The sequence below is a fragment of the Podarcis cretensis genome, assembly GCF_951804945.1.
Source record: "Podarcis cretensis genome assembly, chromosome: 8".
Lineage (NCBI taxonomy): Eukaryota > Metazoa > Chordata > Lepidosauria > Squamata > Lacertidae > Podarcis > Podarcis cretensis.
In genome coordinates, this window is record NC_137177.1 from 51,823,376 (window position 1) to 51,842,400 (window position 19,025).

Below are 19,025 nucleotides of genomic sequence, written 5' to 3' on the forward strand. Positions count from 1 at the left end.
AAGGTGCAGGGTTTGGCAGGGAGCCACTGGTGACAGCCGCTCACTCTCTAGGGGGAATCACCTGCCCTTTCTGAGCCAAGGCTTCTGAGCAGTTTCATCAGCCTCCCTGCGAAAGCCCACCCCTTCTTTTCCCTGCAGCAGCCGCTCTCGAGGAAGAGCCGAGTCCTGACCTGCCTTAGCGGAAGCATCGGAGAATCCTGTGCGTGTCAATGTGATAAATAAATAGCAATAAACTCATCCTGATCCCCTGCAGAAACCCGTGGAGCTGAATGAAAATGCCTTTCTCACAGCCCCAGATGCATGCTGGTTGAATTTTGGCTGGTTTTGGTGGGGCAAAATTCACAAAGAGGGATTCCATTACAAAGTTTGGCTCCTAGGGGCTGTTGATAAAGGAAGGTGGCAGATACCAGTGGCAGCTGTCATGAAACACTCAGGAAGCTGCAGTGACATACCCTCTGACATTTAACTCATGAAAATAGGGACATCCCATTTCATAATGATAATTTTACTATTTATACCTCACACATCTTACTAGGTTGCCCCAACCACTCTGGGCAGCTTCCAGCATATATAAAAATATAATAAAACATTAAAGATTAAAAAGAAAACTTCCCTATACAGGATTGCCTTCAGACAGGTTGGGGGTTGGATAACTCCATACCCTCCAATGAAAACAGGGACATCCTAAGGAAAAGTGGGACATTCCAGGATCAAAACAGAAACTGGGACGACTTCACTAAATCAGGGACGTCCCTGGAAAACAGGGACACTTGGAGGGTCTGCAGTGAGTTTTGCCCTCACATGATTTGCAATCTCCTGTTTCTGAAAATTGAGCGGGGGGGGGGGGGCAAATAGGAGAGACATTGGTCTCTGTTTCTCTTCCTGCACCCCTTCCCCCCAAAACAAACTGAAAACGTTTCCAGTACTTATGATTCACACTGTCTCCCCACTACAGTGGTACCTCGGGTTACAGATGCTTCAGGTTACAGACTCCGCTAACCCAGAAATAGTACCTCGGGTTAAGAACTTTGCTTCAGGATGAGAACAGAAATCGTGCTCCGGCGGCAGCAGGAGGCCCCATTAGCTAAAGTGGTGCTTCAGGTTAAGAACAGTTTCAGGTTAAGAACGGACCTCCAGAACGAATTAAGTACCACTGTATCTGTTCTTTATTGTCAGCAAGTGCCAACCACTACCCCATGTGGTGAGTCTGGTAACTACAGCCTCTTACGGAATAACCTTCCAGATTTGGCCTGGCTCCACCCACCCAAACTGGCTACTCACCCTCTGGACTGGAAGGTGTATAAAGTACTTCCTGTCCAAGCAAAGCATTGGTGAAGCAATAAGGTCTACTGGTGTATTATGTTGGCTAGCCTAACACAGTGGACCTAACCCCCAGCTTGTACTTGTTTGCCCTCTGCTCCTGATTGCTATTTGGTCTCAACTCCTGGCTTGTTTCCAGGTCCTACTTCCAATCTTAATGTCCCTTCAGTCCTGGCTGCAAGGGAGGCATTCATGGTGAGCTCTGGCCCCTCTTTTTCTAGAAAAATAGCACCGCTTTTGTCTGTCCAGAATCTTCCACCATTCTGTTCCATTAAAAGGCCTTGAGCTGTAGTATCATGAAACAGGGAGAAAAACCTCTCCCTATCAACTTACTCCACACCATGCATCATCATTTTTAAGCCTCTGCCATGTCCCCACTTGCCTTTTCTGTAAATCAAAACCTCCCATGTGTGGGTTGAGTGGTGTGTGTGCAGCTTGGGAGCCTAGCCAGGCTGGCACCATCAGTAGCTACAGCACAAATGTTATGACACCCTGCAAGTTGCCAGTTGATTCGGAGACCTGATTGGTGATGTGTCTTGCGTCATGTTTATTTATGGACTGAAGGCATCATTCCCCCTCCCCGGCCTCCTTTCACAAAGGAGTTCAGGAATCCCCCTGAAATCTGTTGCTTTTTGGACCGCGCTAGCTCATTTGAGACTATGGGCTTGTGGCTTTTACTGCTAGGCAGGATGGCTGAGCCAATTAGGAATATAATAAGCAGACGGCCCAGAGAGCCTGAGAGCTGGCCTAGGCTGCAAACAAAAGCTTTGAACCAAATTGAGCTTGACTCTCCGTAAAGAGCTTTTTTGGAGACATTGGGCCTTGTTTACATCAAACGCTATCATGGGACAATCGTCTATTTTTTCTGAGAGACTCTGTAGCCAGGATCGCATCACGTGTGAGATTTGGCACCAGATGCTGGGTCCAGTATCCTGAGAATCTCGAAATGAGCTTCTAGTGCTTAGCAGCCACAGAGATAAGGCTGGGAATGATTGGGAAATGCCTGGTGGAATTTCTGAAGCCAGACTGGGACTGAGCTTGGCTGGCAGAGGCCAGTAGACTGCATCTGACCTCTCCCTGCTCCAGTGTGGCTCACAGGAGCAGAAGAACAAAAAATGCTTACATATTCAGGATGTATAATTCAACTTTTTGGTGTGGAGCAGCGGAGTAGCCCTATAGATGTTACTAGATTCCAGTTCTTATCATTTCTGACCAGTGGCCAATCTGGCTGGGGTTGATGGGGGCTGAGCAATCTCCGGAATGCAGGAGTTTGGCTACCCTGGTGAAGAGTCTGGATTTTTTTTGGTCAGTGTCTGTCCATGACTGAGGCTAATTTTGTGATAAAGTGAGTGTGTGTTTCATTTCAACTCAAAGTTGCTTGGCTCTTTCATTGTTCTAGGGTTACAAGTTCTCTCTCTATATTTTCATCTCGCAGAAGCATCCTCCCACTCCAGCTCTGCTAGGAGCCGCCCCTACCATCAGGCAAAGTGAGGCCACAGTCTCAGACAGCTGATTTTGGGTGTTATGAAAGAGCAGGAAGTTGTTAGCTATTTCATTTTTCATTTTTGTATTTTAACTGCTGAGGAGATAAAGAGCAGTACCGTCTCAGGTATGAAGATAAAGCGGTCGGCCTTGGATTCTTTGTGCCATGAAGAATGGAGTGAGTGGCAGTTCAGGCAGCAGAATGACTAGTGATGGCCCTCTCCAGGAGTGTGTCAAATATTTATTGTGGGGTTGAGGGCTCACCACATTCTTTCTCCTCTCTCTAAATCTAAGGCCAGACTAGTAGATAGCTCAGCCTAGTATCTGTGCCCTTAAGTGCAAGGTGGCTTTTTTTTTAAAGAACTCAAATCACTAGTGTGCTCAATGCATATTGGGACCCAAGCATGGTGGGATAAATTCTGCTGTGTGGCCCCAGTGTGGATCCCACCACCATCATTAATCTGCATAGAAAAATAACTTCCCATTTGCTTCATGGAAGCTCCTCACCCCCATCCATGCAAATTGCTGCTGCGATTTGCCCCTGATGTGGACTGAGACCCTAGCAGCGTTAAGAGGTACAAAAAGTTACCCCCCCCTACCCCTATGCTAGACTCATGATCCAGATTGTGTCCTTCCCACACTGGCAATTTGTATCTAAACCCCCTGCACTTAAGTGTATAGGAATAGAACTAAAGTATTGTCTAAAGTTTGGCTCTCAGTTCATAAGAACGTAAGGAGAGCCTGAATGCTAGACCAGGCCAAAGGGGACCCATCTAGTTCATCAGGCTTACAGTGATCAACCAGATGCCCATGGGAAGCCTGCAAGCAGGAACTAAAAGTACTTGTGGCTCCCAGCAACTGATATTCAGAGCCTTCTACCTCTGACAGTGGAGGGAGAACATAGTCATTGTGGTCTTCTCCTCCATGAATTTGTCCAGTCCTCTTTTAAAGGTGTACAAGTTGGCGGCCCTCACTACATCATCTAGGAGCAAACTCCACAAATTAACTATGTACTCTGTGAAGAAGGACCTCCTTTTGTCTGTCCTGAACCTTCCAGGTTGTAATTTGGAATTCCAACATATGAGTTATTTATCTTGATCAAGATAGATGGAGGGGTACCTAGTGGGAAATGTACCAGCTGATTCAGCGTGTTTCCTCTCCCAACCCACTCCAGGCTTTCATTTTCTAATTCCTGGAGAAAGCTACCATGATGCCCACTGCTGAGGATCTATGAATGAGGAGCTCAAAACAGAGCTGAGCCAACATTTCTCAGAAGACTCCCCCCCCCCCCGAAAAAGCATCTGAAATTTGTTTTTTCTCCCATTGAAAAAGAAGGCCACTTTGCAGAATTTTCTCTGAGTAGTCTCCGAACAATGTTAGATTCAGGGTATTTGTGAAGGATGCAGACTGGTGTCTAGGCTTCCATCACAATTGCTGCTGCTCAATATTATAGCAGTGCCACATTCCTCCCCTAAAAATAAGACTTGGGGAGAAAAAAAGAAGATTCTGCTGCCGCCACTGCTAATAGAGAGCCCCACAATGAAACCAGAGAAGCAGAAGGACCATAGTTCAGTGGTGGAGCATCTGCTTTGCATGCAGAAGGTCCTAGGTTCAATCCCCAGCATCTCCAGGTAGGGCTGAGAATTCATTCTAGTCTGAAACCCTGCAGAGCTGCTGCCAGTCAGTGTAGCCAATACTGAGTTAGATTTGGCAAAGTTCTTATACAGTCATACCTCGGGTTACAGAAGCGTCGGGTTACATGATTTCGGGTTGCGCACCGTGCCAAACCTGGAAGTACCGGAACGGGTTACTTCCAGGTTTCGGTGCTTGCGCATGTGCAGAAGTGCTAAATCGCACTTTGCGCATGCGCAGAAGCACTGAATCGCGACCCGCACATGCGCAGATGCGGCACTGCAGGTTGTGAACGCTGTGGGTTGTGAACGTGCTTCCCACACAGATTACGTTTGCAACCCGAGCATCCACTGTACTTAGAATAAGACAGCTTCACATCTTCTTATTGGAGAATTTTTCTGCCTCCTAGATAAATTCAGTGTAATGGACAACCCATTTCCCCATGTGTCTTTGCCTCCAAATAAGGAGGAGGATTTCCAGAGCCACCTTGGTGCACCACTCTATTTGCAGAGTTTGGCTGCAGGGATGGAATTGCCACAGGTTGGTTGATAAGCTGTGGGTGACTCACCCTTTGGCAGCAAGTGTGTTATGAGTATGAATGTCAGTTTGTCAGAGCATTTAAAGCTGTTTTAACATATGAGTGAAGGGTTTTTTACAAAAAAAACCAACAACCCTAATTCCTCTGTTTTTAACAGTAGTGTGCTCCAAAAAAAGGGAAAGTGCCAAGGGGCAGATGGATGGGAGGGAGGGAGGGTGACTGAAGCTGTGCCCAGTTTCAAAAGGAAGTTGTGGCCATTCTCCAACTAGGCTGCCAAGTAGTTCAGATAGGAGCCCAAACTTTTGGGAGGCGGGGAGAAAAAAACACTGAGTTTTCTCCAAAGGAATTTTTCCCATCAGGAATGCTTGTCTTATGTGGCCGGAAGGGCAAACATTTGCCCCTGGAGCATCAAGGAACTGCAGAGCTCCAGTGAATAGGCCAGCACAGATAAAACTACTGGCCACGATGGCTAGGCTCTGCCTCCACAGTTGGAGGTAGTAATGCTTCCAAATGCCAGTTGCTGGAAGCCACAGGAGAGGAGAGTGGTTTTGTGTTTGAATCCTGCATGTGGGTTTCTTGCAGAAATCTGGTTGGCCACTGTGAGAACAGGGTGCTGGACTACATGGGCCACAGGCCTGATCCACCAGGCTCTTCTTAAGTTCTTAACACCAGAGAGAGTTTCTTCCATGCTAGACTTTTGGGGCTGGCCAACGAGTCTCCACATACCACACCAGTATCTGTAACTTGCCTTCCACACCTTCAGCTTTTATCATTCTCACCACTACCTTTCCAGCTCTTCTAGCGAAGAAATAGAAAATGTTCCACTTGTTCAGATGGGCTTTCGTTGGTTGATTGCTTTCTGGCAGGTTTTTAATTTCATCTGCTGATCCTCTTTGTCTCTTTTTATAGCCTGAATTCCCTCTCTCCATCCCTGTTCCATCACTCCTGCAAAGCCAAGAGCATGTTCCTTGCATTTGTTGGCCCAGCCTGGCTTTGGAGTCACGCTTCATTGCGTGCACACAATTTCATGACAGCATCTTGCTTGGCTCTCTTGCACACCAGCCCTCATGTGACCTGCAGCAGCAGCAGCAGTGCTGGTGTGGAGGGCGCCCAGCTCTGGTGAGGCACGTGACCATCACTTCGGCATTGTCCTTTGCTGAAATGGAGGGGGACAGGCGGACTCGCCCAGTGCTGCTGCTGCAAGTCTCCTTTTGGATGTAAATTTGGAAGCAAACAAACCCAGGGTGGAATTTTGCCGTCTGTTGTGAATTTTTCAAATAACGCTCGGTAAATGACTGCGAAAGCTCTCAGAGTAGACTGAGAAATCAGTACAATATGTCCATGAAACCCAGACTTGCCTGGGAACATCCTCCATGGTGTACAGTCTCTCTCTCTCTCTCTCTCTCTCTCTCTCTCTCTCTCTCTGTCACACACAAACACGATGTGTGTCCTTAATTAAGTACAGCCACCAGCGATTCTTTGACCAATTTTTTATTACCTAATGGTCTCCCCACTTCCTTGCAGCTAAGCTGCATGGAATGTATACAGCACATTCCCATCTCCTGGCCACTTCCTGGTAAGGAATATCCACATCAAAACTAAATGTGCCACCCTTGCACTGGAACAGGTAAACCTGTCATTGTCACACCCTTCACCATAGGGTCCCATGGTGGGTTACAATGATATCATAATACAATATTGAAATCAGTTAAAACAATTTGCAACCAGGATGCAACCCAGTCCAGAGAGACAGAGTGGATGGGTGCACAGCAGAAAGCTGTTTCTGTCCCCTCACCCACAACAGACTCCAGCAAGTGAGCTAAGCCTCACATTATGTTTGGGTTGCCTTCATCCAATAGGTTGGGGCCCTCAGGTGGATCATGAGGTCATCCCAGGCGAGTTGTGGCAAAGCTGTTGCTGCCATATTAGACTCCAGCTAAGGCTGACCAAACTAAAGGAGCACTTACATGCGGTGCCTGGATAAAATGCCTTCTCCTGATGACACACACATTTGATCAATTTCCATGAGTGCTGCAAAGTGGCAGGAGAGAGGCAAGAGCATTTTTCAGTAAGAAAGATATTTTTGGCCAGCTGTATGCAAGGAAGCTCTCTGTGGAGCAGGGACATTCTGTTCACTTTCTAGTCTGTTTCTTTGGTTTTCTAGATTTCTCCCAGAAGTGTCTACTGCTCTGGGTAGCTTGGCTGTGCAGTGCTTGCCATCATTTAAAAAAACAAAAACTACTGGTTTTCAGTAGTTTCTCAGTCTTTCAGCTATGAACAAATGTAAAAATAACCAATTTTCATTTAGTAGCAATGCTAAGCCAACACTATGTCTGTTGCTCGGTGAATTGTCATTTTAGGATTAATAATGTTCTATTAAGTATAACTCAACAGTAAATATGAGAAGGTGGGTCCCATGTTGCAGGCTGTCATTGGGCAACAAACTGGCTGCACACTACACACCATACATCCAAAGATTTGAGGAAACTGTTGTTTACCCTCCCAGAACTACAGTTCTCATCACAAATTACAGTTTCCATGATTCTTGGGGGGAAGTGAGGTGCCTTAAAGGTGCCTTAAATGCAGTGCTATTTTTCTAGATAAAGAGGTGCCGGAACTCATCATGTACGCCTTCCTCATTCTCTTAGAATAGCAATGGTGCCCACCTGAGAAGTGCCAGAACTGAGTTCCAGTGAGTTCCAGCTGAAAAAAGCCCAGCTTCAATGTATGGTGTGTATGCAGCCACTATGAGGTTTGGACAGTCTGTTAGTCTGCCTGCATGTCCGGCACGCTCTTGCCTGATACAGCATGGTTTATTTGCAAGCACTGTTTTGTGGATACCATGTTTTCACTCACATCCCCCTAACACCACCAAGTCTTTTGTAGTCTTTAAAAAAGAATGTGTTGGCCTGGCTCTCTCCTGTGTATTTATTCTAAAGTTGCCTTTGTTGCAAGTGAAGGAAGGAAGAGAAGATTTGTCTGCTGGGTTCTGCAAGGACAAAAAGTGGAGAGGTGTGAGGGAGGGAGCTACCTTGACCAACTCATCATATTCCACTGACTCCACCACTTTCTGTATTTTCTCAAAGATAGAGGTAGCACCTACCTACTGCCCCATTCACACCATACATTTAAAGCACTACAAGCCCACTTTAAACAGTCCTGGTTTCCTCCAAACAATTATGTGGTTTGTTATGGGTATTGAGAGGTGTTAGGAGACCCCCTATTCCTTTCAGAAAGCAACAGTTCCCAGAGTGGTTTAACAATTGATCCCTCTTCACAGGGAACTCTGGGGATTGTAGCTCTGAGAGGGGAATGGGGGTCTCCCAACAACTCTCAGCACCCTTTAGAAAATGCAGCTCCCATAATTCTTTGGGGGATGACTTTAAAGGGGTAGCGTAGTGTTTTACATGTATGATGTGGCTTGAGTTGTACTCAAGCAGACCCACTGAAATTAATGGGCCTATGTTAGTCAGGGGCATTGTTTACTTTGAGTAGCAATAGCATCGCATGCAATCCATAGTCTTTGTGGTTAACTGGGCTGGCTGTGTTTGCTTTTGGGGCAAGTGGTCATTCTCCAGAGTGCGTTGTTGGTGAAATACCTGCCATCGTAATTATCCCAGAGATACCCACTCTGTTGCTGCAGATTTGTTGTGGTGATGCAGATTTGATGGTTAGCTCAGGGCTGTTTCCATTCTTGATTTGCCTTCCTTCTGCTTTCACAAGTTATGCAAGATTGGCTGGAAGCAGGAGACAGGGCGAAGGAAACCGAACTGTCGGCTCCAGCTGAGGAGCAGCACCTGAATGCCAGTTGCTGTGAATCACCCCTGGAGGGAGCTGCTGCAGTTGTGTTCAAGTGCTGCTTGTGGGCTTTCCAGAGGAGGCATCTGGCTGGCCACTGTGGTAACAGGATGGAAGACTAGAGAGGCCTCCTTTGGCCTGATGCTGCTGTAGGGCTCTTCTTCTGATCCTAGGCATCACGAGCTTCAAGGCCATTTCCTTCCCATCAGGAATAGGAGGAGGCTGAGCAGTGCCACCCAATTCTTGAATGATGCAATGGTTGTGTTGTACTCATGCTGGTCAATAAACAAAGCGATTAGGCTAGTGATTCTCTGTGGCTTTTTCCTTCTCCTATACTTACTGGCTTCGTGACTGCTGCGTTTTGTTTTGTTTTATTAAAAAACAAATAGCTCACTCCTTTTTCTGCTAAAGGCACTTGGGTTAGTCATAATTAATAAACCCCAGTCATTCAGATATCATCAATAAAATGTGAGTGCAGTAAAGAGAAATATATTATATTGCTGCATTTCCTATAGTAAAACTGCATACCCTCTAACATGGCGTCCTATTCAATAATACTGTAATAATAATACCCCCCCCCCAATCTGGCTGGGTGGCTTCCAACATATATAAAAACATTAAAAATTCAAAATCCTCCCTAAACAGGACTGCCTTCAGATGGCTCAGGGGTCATATAACTCCATACCCTCTAACATTTCTCCAATGAAATAGGGACATCCTACCATACCGTCCAATATTTCTCTGATGAAAATAGGGATGTTAAGGCAAAATGGGACATTTTGGGAACAAATCAAAAAGTGGGATAGCTTCTGTAAATCCAGAACTGTCCCTGGAAAATAGGGACACTTGGAGGTTCTGAAACTGTTGTTAAGTGTCTGCCCAGATCATTATGTTTTCGTAGTACTTTTGAAGTTATACAATAGTTTGGGGGGGTTGAGGGGGGTCTCAAAGTAGGTAACTGTGACTTTCTTTGTAGCACTGCATAGGAAAGAACTGCAATTCAGTTGTAAGGCATCTGCTTTGCTTGCCAAAGGGTCCCGGGTTCAATCCCTGGTGCTTCCACGTAGGAATCAAAAAGACACACACTGCAGCTGCCTGAAACCCAGGAGAGCTCTTTGGAGTTGCTTCTCCCTGCAAAAAAAGGAAGAGGTTTGGCCATCTTTTTTAAACGCACGCACACAAAAACCACAAAAATCATCAAGCTTCTAGTCCCTAGTTAGGAATGTGGGCCCCATCCCATAGCTAAGCCTAGTTCAAAGCAAGGGCTTATCCATACTTCCTTTGCTCTTTAGCTCTCAATAGAGCAAAAGGCAATTTGAGTTATCTCCAGATTGACATTTGCTCCGATTTAGCACTGAAAAGTGGGTTTCCCCTGGGAATGGAGTGGGGCAAGGGAAAACTGCTCGAACCCCTGCTTTCTAGGCATGGGATAAGCAGAAGTGTGGATGAGCCCTAAGCCTATTTATATTGCATCCTCCTATGGGTCAGACTGGACAGCCCTGGGCTCTTTCCTGACAGCTCCTTGTCTCTTTGTCCACCCCAAAATGCTGGATTATGGACAGAATACCAAACCCCACCCTTGTGTGATAATCCTGCAGGCATGCAGAATACTCCCTTAAGAGCTGGCTGCATGCTGGAATGGTTTCCCCCCTCCTTTACATACCAGGGCTACACTTACACCAGGTGTGAAGCTGACAGGTCCTTCAACTGCACTGGATTTCTTGGGAACTGAGGAGGCTTCGCTGCACCCCAGGATGTTTGGGCTGGCGTCCATGAAATGCAGCTGGAAAACTTGCAAGAGAACTCTTGCGGCAACCTGCTGAGAAACCCGGGTGTGAGGGAAAGATGTCCTCGCTGACACACTCTGTAAAATATGTGACCTGCACGGGCAGACTGCTATGGACAACAGAGCCAGCCCATGGCTCCATCTTCAAAAGAAAGGCAAAATATTTGAGATGAAGGGTCTGTTGGGCTGAGTGTTCTGCCAGTGCAGAATGTAATCCTGGGCACAGAATCCAGCACCCCAAACATTTCAGCTTCAAATAAAGAAAAGAAAGAAACTTCAAGTTTCTAGTCCCTGATGAGCAGCAGGATGGGCTAGAAGCCTGCTTTGAACATGGCCTCTAATCCCGTCGCCCCCCCCCCTTTTCATACCTTGTTGCGGTAGATTATGCATCCACACTCTTTCTTTTACTTCTTGGTTTGCAGCTGGTGGGGGGAGGCAGTCGGGGCTGGATTTGGTGTAAGGAACTCCAGTTGCTGATTCATATTCCATCCTTTTTTATGCCTTCAAATATAAACCTGAAAGTATGTGCGATGCCTTCTGGCTCCCAGGGTCACAGTCATCATGTATCTGCTGTGCAATGCCTCTATATAATAATTGAACTTTGGGGGCCGAAAGGGAGAGTGCTGTTGCACTCAGGATCTGCTTTGGAGCTTCCCATAGGTGTCTGGTTGGTCACTTTGAGAATAGGATGCTGGACCAAATGGGCCATTGGCCCAATCCAGATTGAGAGCTCTTCTTATACTCTTATTTGATGCATTGAAACCAGAAATGAGAATGAAAAAGGGGAGTACTGAGCAGTGTTCATGGTGATCAGGAGATGGCACAGTGTACCTTCCTTTATGGAGCATATTAGTGCATCTAACTCAGTTTTGTGTACAACTTGGTGTTTTGGGCTGTAGTTCAACATCAGTCCCAGTCAGAAAAGCGATGGTTCGATTCAAAGCACGAGTGCTCTACCTTTGAGCTATGTTCCTTCCCTGCACTAAGTTTCTTCTTTCCCATGGCTAGCAGAAGCCAAAATTAATTTTATGCATGTTTGCACATGTTATAGAGGCTGAAAAATTAAGATTTCTGGTTAACAGAATCAGCATTGTGTTTTTTGCATAGAGTACAGTGGTACCTCGGGTTACATACGCTTCAGGTTACAGACTCCGCTAACCCAGAAATAGTACCTCGAGTTAAGAACTTTGTTTCAGGATGAGAACAGAAATCGTGCTCCGGCGGCACAGTGGCAGCGGGAGGCCCCATTAGCTAAAGTGGTGCTTAACCCGAGGTACCACTGTATACACAAAGTGGTAGAAAGATGAAGGCTGGGAATCCCAAAAATGTATTGTTCCTCAGGAACCAGGAATGGGGTCCTGTAGTAAGAGTGGATTGTTTGGGTGGGTCATTCTGTACCGTGAGCTTACCGTAGATGACAGCGGCACAGTCAGGGTGCCATAGCGCTGGTTCGCACATCTTTGATCTGTCTTGAATCTCCAGTGCGGTACTACAGACCTCCTTCCCCTCTGTTGCCTCCAACCTGTCATCCTAGTGGGGAAAATACCTGGATGGTTTTGCCCCCAAATCATGACCTACCTCACAGGATTGTTGTGAGGATTAAATGAACCATGTATGCCACCTTGAGCTAACTGGAGAAAAAGTTGAGATATAAACCCAATAGATAATAATAGGTAATATTATAAGAGATAACAGTAACAACTACTACTTCCAAATCTTAAGCTTGCCACTTATTTATTTATTTAGATTTCAATTATTTGAAAACATTCATACACCACTTAATATATTTTTTAAAAATCTCCAAATGGTGTACAATATAGGAGCAATGATACCAGTAAAAGTGAAAGTAGAACTTAGAACCAATAAAATAGCAACATCAAAATAAGAATTCAGATGATTCAAGTGCATGAATATGTAAAACAGAATTCAGTAGTCTTATGAGTCATTTCATCAGACTTTATGTTTTTTTAGCACCTGTGCAAAGGATAGAAATTCAACAGGCAGAGTGTTTGCCAGTGTAGCATGACCATGACAGTGAAAGTGTCATCTGTTAAACTATGTCACGCTTATGCTGCCAGGGGAGGAAGTAAAAGGAATGCTTGTGAACTCTGCAGGTGAGGTTTCCTACACATCAGGCCTGTAGTTTAACACAGGCTTCATTTCCTGCCAGAGAAATCCTCAGCAAGCCTGAGGTGGGGGGCAGGGGGGTGGGAACGATCCATGCGTTAGGAGTGAAACACTTTAGACACTCCAGGTTTCCATTCCAGAGGGAGCCCCACATCTCCCTAACCTTGGATTCCTCTCAGCCTCTCAGAGCATCTCAGCGCACAGCTGAGGCTGTGAATCAGTTGTCAAATATGTGGGTCATCTCCTGTGCAGTGAAATGGATGTCCAAGAGAGCCTCGCTTCCCTGAGGTCATTCCTGTTCCGTCCGAACACGGCCTCCAGTATTGCCGGGTCCCGCAGCTGTTCTTCTCACCATTGCGCCTTTATGCGCTCTCACCGCTCCTGCACATGAGGCCTTGATTAGGTTTCAAAGCTTCCGGGGGCCAGTTTTTGTTTTGTTTTGGGTAGCTTTTTTTGTAGCATTTGTAGCGGAGGGGTGCTAATTGAATAAGAGTGTGGGAGGGACTGTGTTTTTGTTGTAATGCTAATCGGGTGACATTAATGCTTCCAGGGTTGATGGTGTTGGCCCAAAGCTGTGATAGTTCTGGGCAGATTGCCCAGTGCCACATGTGTGGAAGAGGGTGCATATGAGCACACACACACACATGCCAGTTGTGTGGTGCTTTTGAGTCATACTGGCAGTATGTGACGGTTGTAAGTTGATCACACTGATTTAGAGCTGGAAGAAACTCAAAGGGAGATTTATTATAATTATTATAATTACTAATTAAAATTTAATTATTAATTTAATTATTGATTAATATTAATATTAATATTATTTAATACTGTTGAAGGAATCTTCCAGTCGCCTTCCAGCCCTCCTTTAACCCACTGCTTCCTTCACCTTCCAGTGTGAACTGAGTATATTGTTTCGTTCAGTGTTAACTGAGCCAAAATTTATCAGAATGGAATTTTCTGAATGGAATTTATATATATATATTTGCCATATCCCTGATTGTTAGAGAATTCTACCTTCCGTTGATGAATATTTGGCCAAATCTCCTCCTCTGTCTGTAAATAGGGTGAAGGTTTTTTTGGGAGGGTTTTTTTTTTTTTAGCTCAGAACCCCTAGTCCTGATTAACCTTCAAACAAATATAATCAAATTTAGTGATAAATTGCTCTTCAGAAGTTTAAATTGGCATCTCCTGCCAAAGTTCTTTTGGTGTCATTTGGGTCAGCAACAGAGTGCCCCTGACTGAAATATTCTCCCACTTCTTTCTAGAAGTTGCCATATTAATGTTCTGTAACAGGGTTGCTAGAGAGGATTTAGGCACTGGCGGAGGAAGAGGAGTGCGGGGGGAGCGTACCACCCCCGGCAGCGCAATCCCAGCTGTGTGCCATCGCAGCTGCCCCCCGCCTGCGCTGGGCGCCCCGCGGGGGTGTGCCCCCGCCCCCAGGATGTGTGCCAGCCCTGCCCCTGCCTACTCTGTGCGCCCCTGGTGCCAGAGCATGAAGCTCTGCCACTGGACATAGGGATAGAGTTTGCCATCTGTGTTTCTTCGCAAGGCCTGGTCCTTTTTGTTTACCCCTTTTTGTTGACCTTTCATAGCTGCTGAGTGTTCTTAAAAAAGAAAAGAAAAAAGATTAGGGGGATGTTGAATCAGATTTAGAGCTAGAAATTGCAACTTGTGGAAAACGTGATTTGACCACTGTTCTCTAACCAGGTGGGGGAGAAATCAAAATGTATCTAATCCACATGATGCAAATAAAAGCGAACAACATGTGATACTCCTGGAGGGGATGTTTCAAGAGGGCATTCCATACATCTGTACTGTTTACACACAATTTAAAAGCTGGAGTGCTGAGTGCCGTCTTGGATCACATTCAAGGACATTTTAACTGTTGCAGCCATGTGGTGTGACACATGGCCTTGATGCTGTGGCATGGCTGTCACGTTTGAATGTCTGCAACTGCACAGCATTGGATCATTGCCCCCCCTCCCGACACTGGGATGGGCAACACTTTCATGTTAATGATGCATGATTCTATTGATTTATTCTTGATTAAATTTCTATTCCACCCTTCCTTTCCAAAGGAGCTTAGCAAACAAAAGTAGCAAAATAATTAAACATAAAATGAAAACACATTTAAAACTTTTTAAAACATCAAAGGGCATCTCAAAACATTTTAAAACAGTCTCTCTCGCAGCTAATAATTTGCAGGTTATCAGCAGCGGTATGTTTCAGCCATCAAATGCCTGGGTGAACAGGAATGTTTTTAAATTCTTCCTGAATGTTAATAACAAGGGAGGCAGACACACTTCGCCAAGGAGGGCATTCCACAAATGGAGAGCCACCAACAAGAAGGCCCTCTTGTGAGTGCAACATTGGTCATGGCCTTTCAGTTCCAAGCTTTGAATGTTACAGCCATGTGGGTGGGCGGGGGGCAGAATCCACAGCAGCATCTGTTTAAAGAGCACTTTGCTGATGCAATGGTGGGATATCCTGTAATTTTCCTGAATTCTACTTCCTAAAGCATAAGGAGAGCTGGTTTCCATAGGTGGACAAAGACAGCCTGAAATAGGGAAGAGGGATCTGTATTTATGCAGGACCCAAAATCTTTTCCATTCTATCATTCTTCAATTGATTCCTCTCTCCAGGGTTGATTAAAATATTCAGAAGTTTCCTCTGGCCTCTCATGGGATGTGTCATCTCATTAGAAATTGCTCCTTTGGAAGTCAGGAAACCCTCTGTGTTGACAAGTGACATGTCAAGTCAGGATGAGTGGGGTATCCAGAGGCATTCAGACTATTACCTGTCAGCTGGAGCTGTGGGCAGTGGGCTGGGAACAGAGCCAGACCATTGTTCCATCTAGCAAGGCTTTTCCTGGGATCAGGGCCAGTCCTTCCTTTAGACAGAGTGAGGTGACTGCCTCAGGTGACACCAACTGGGAGTGGTGACCTCCCGGCTGTTTCTCCTGAGCACTTTGGCTGTACCCGTCTGTTTGAGGGCAGGACTGTGTGTGCCACATTATCTGTCCTGCTGCCTTTGGGTATTGGACTGAGATTGAACTACCAGCCCAGTTGGCTTCTGCACATGGAATGATCTTGTCCTTCACCCCAGAGTAGCAAAATGTTTTGGGCTAGACCTGCCAGGGTTTCAAGCAGGGTGGTGGTGGTGTCTTTCCCAGCCCTGCCTGAGATGTTGGTAATTGAACCTAAGAACTTCTGTGTTCAAAGTTACTTTGACATAGTCCCTCCTTGAATTTGGGGGAACCCCACCAGCAAGAGCTGGATTAGTGGCAAGGCTACTATAGAATGGATGATAAGGCTGTCAATGGGTACTTGTCACAATGTCTATGTTCTACCTTCACGACTGGTTTTCAGTGGCAGCACGGCTGGCTATGAACATTCAAAAGCCTGATCGGCCTGCCGGGAAGGGACTGATTTTGGCATCTCCGTGCTAGAAATGCAGTAAGAGACTGCACGGGTCAAAGAGTTACGACGCAAGGCCCCAGAACATAGTCTAGCACCAGTCTGCCCCTGTCTCATTTCAGCCACCTTTGGGTTAGGAATATGTTTCCAGGCGATGAGCCATGGACATTGATAGAATTTATTGCTCTTGGCCCATGTGCTGGAGCTTGAGCTTTCACTCTTGTGTTCTTCTCCCCACCTTCACCCAATGCTCCCTTCTGCTCACCTCACTGGAATTTTGCCTCTCCTCTCAGAGTGAGGAAATGGTTAAGAATTTTGATTAGCAGAGAGTCTTAAAGTCAGTTTGAAAAAAGAAAGCAGAAAAGACAGTCTGAGGGAACTATCAGAAGCATGCTAATGAGGTGAAGTCATCAGCAGACACCAGAGAGGCTTTTTCATGCCTCTTCCTCTGAGGACGAGGACGACGGTCACACTGTAGGACCTGTGGAAGGATGGCTGCAGGTGGGCTGCCCTGCAGAAGAGCGATGGGCAGGAGCCTGCCATGGGGAGAGACTCCCTGCCTTCTCGGAAACCTGGACTCCGGTGCTTTTTAACCCAGTGATCTCTCTCTCTCCGGAATCTGAGTGCTTTCCCCCAGTCCTGAAGGCTGCCGCAGGGAGGGAATAGCACCAGGCAAAAGGGAGAACGTGGGTCTGCAAAACAGAGGGAAGTGGGAGCATTGTTTTGGAAGGAAGAGCTCCTCACCGCTGCTGGGTGGATTGTGGAACGGCCTGGGGTGAGCGCTTGCTGCTCCAAATGTTTTTGTATATTTTTTAAAATAAAAAAGTAAAAATCTGCAAGCGGTAAGGCTCCCCATAAGCTGTGCACCTGGAAATCTACCCCTGCTGCAAAAGAAGCCCCGTGGGTTCTGTAAGGCAACACCGGGTGAAGGAGCACCGCTCACTGATGTTATCCGCTAAGCCTCAGCAGGTAGGGCAATTAACTCCCATGCCAGACAGTCAGGGGGGAATCCCCACTCTGTACTTCAGAAGGGAGCGCATCAAGGAAATAGACCAGAAAGGTAATTAAAATCTGGTTTGTATGTTGCAGATTTGGAAATTAGCTTGTGTTACCTCTTGGGAATAAATACCAGGAATTTAACAGGTCCTCGGAAATAAGCATCTGTATCCCGTCTGAGGTTTTGTTTTTTTAAATAGACTTTCCTGTTAATGTGCACTGCATGCATGAAATGGAGAACTGTAAAATCACTTCTCTCTTCCCGTTTTCTCCCCCCTCCCCCCTTCCTTTCTTAAAAAGTGCTGCAGGGTTAATAGTTCAGTTCAGGGGTTAAAAGCCAAAGAAAATGTTTTCATTCAAGTCAAGGGAGCCAATCCCTCAGGGACCTTCTCCTCTGCAAGCTCTGTTGCAATTAGTGGGCTAGAGCACAGCAGGGGTGCCATTCATTCCCACGAGCAGGAGAAGCTATTGATGGACGGATTGGGCTCGATGGGTGCAGGCCAATTTAGTTGCACTTAGTTCCTACTGAAATCAAGGAGACTTGAGTTGCAGCTAACTTTTGCCCCATGGGTTTCAACGGGGCTTTAAGTTCAGCTGACTGTGTCTGGATCCAGCCCACTGTCTGCGTGCTAAAGCCAGCAGAGCACAGATGCTTTCAAAGAAAACTCTGCAGCACTTTTCATTTCCTAGATTACCGTACCTCACTAGACATTCCCTTTCTGCAGGCATGCATTTTCTGACGCTTAAGCTTGTGAAGCAAAAATGTACCAACAAGAAGTGTGCCATTTAACCCACACCTATGTGTCAATTAAATGGATATGCTTAAGTTCACCAGGCATGTGTAACTGTGGCCTGGACGGCTGCCAAGGATTCCGCTTTTCAATTAGCTTGCATTAACCCTTTGGGGAACCCTGAGCATTTTGAATTTATTTATTAAAATTCCTTGTTTTATTATTTTTCGAGGTTCCCATTGCTTGTCAGTGCTTAGGAAAAAAGAAAAACAACCCCTTTTGAAATCAAGCTAGCATCTCTTCAGGGCAGCAAGTGAATATATTTTAGGAAACCATTTGCAATATTGCTATTCAAAATAACAAATTGTTAAACACTTACAAAAACAAACAAACTATTTTGCTTTTTATAGATCGTATCAAACAGGCTATTTTCTTATAGTTGCCATAAAGCATACAAATAATTTTATTTCCAAACAGTTTGTGATGGTGCATTGGGCAGACAGTGTTTAGATATTAACATTCCTTAAAAAGAACATGTGCTTGTAAGAGTTATGAGCTGATATCTGATTTTTGTATACAGGGAAACTTTTGTTTTTAATAAAAGTGTTACTCAATTGCAGGGTCTAAACACGCTATGGAAACTTTTGTTTGCTTTGAAGAGAGAGAAAATCAGACTCCACCACCTGCAATTGATGAGGCTATATCTGATGTGTTGTTGCTAGTAAAGGCATTTCAAATATAAACTTTTAATAATGTAGCATTGCCAGTTACTTAGGAGGGATTTTGGAGGTCGTGACTGGGATTAATATTTTTCTATTAAAAAATGGAAGTTACTTGCCATTCCTATGGCAGCAGGATTTGACGCACGGTCCAGTGGGGAGACAATGCATGGAGATTAAGTGATATTGACTATTTAATGAGCATTCACTCTTTTTTTTGGTGGGAAGCATAGATGACATTGTATTATTGCACATTTCCCGAGGCCTTTTTCTGTCACTTTCCTTATTGCAAAACAAACAACAACAAAAACAGCCACATTTGGGGAAAGTGGGTTCCATTGTGGAAGACTTCCCAATCAACCATAATTCTGCAACCTGAATTTTCCAGTATGTGATTGAATCCCAGCTCCAAATAGTGACCATTTGGAAGTATTATTAAGAGCCTTACAGCACTTCAAGACTACCACATTTGTTCCATCATAA

At 45.5% G+C, this 19,025-nt stretch overlaps 1 protein-coding gene across 8 annotated transcripts in view; it reads left to right on the top strand.

Moving 5' to 3' along the window:
• Positions 1 to 19,025, top strand: part of ZNF469 (zinc finger protein 469) — a 281,476-nt gene that overhangs the window by 149,313 nt on the left and 113,138 nt on the right. The window contains exon 1 of one of the 8 annotated variants that reach the window (XM_079988674.1): positions 16,535 to 17,156. The exons of 6 other annotated variants lie outside the window; for them this stretch is intronic. The gene's annotated coding sequence lies outside the window, so the exon portion shown is untranslated. Of the gene's footprint in view, positions 1 to 16,534; positions 17,157 to 19,025 lie in introns of those variants that run through there. One more of the 8 variants, XM_079988675.1, reaches the window with a different exon arrangement.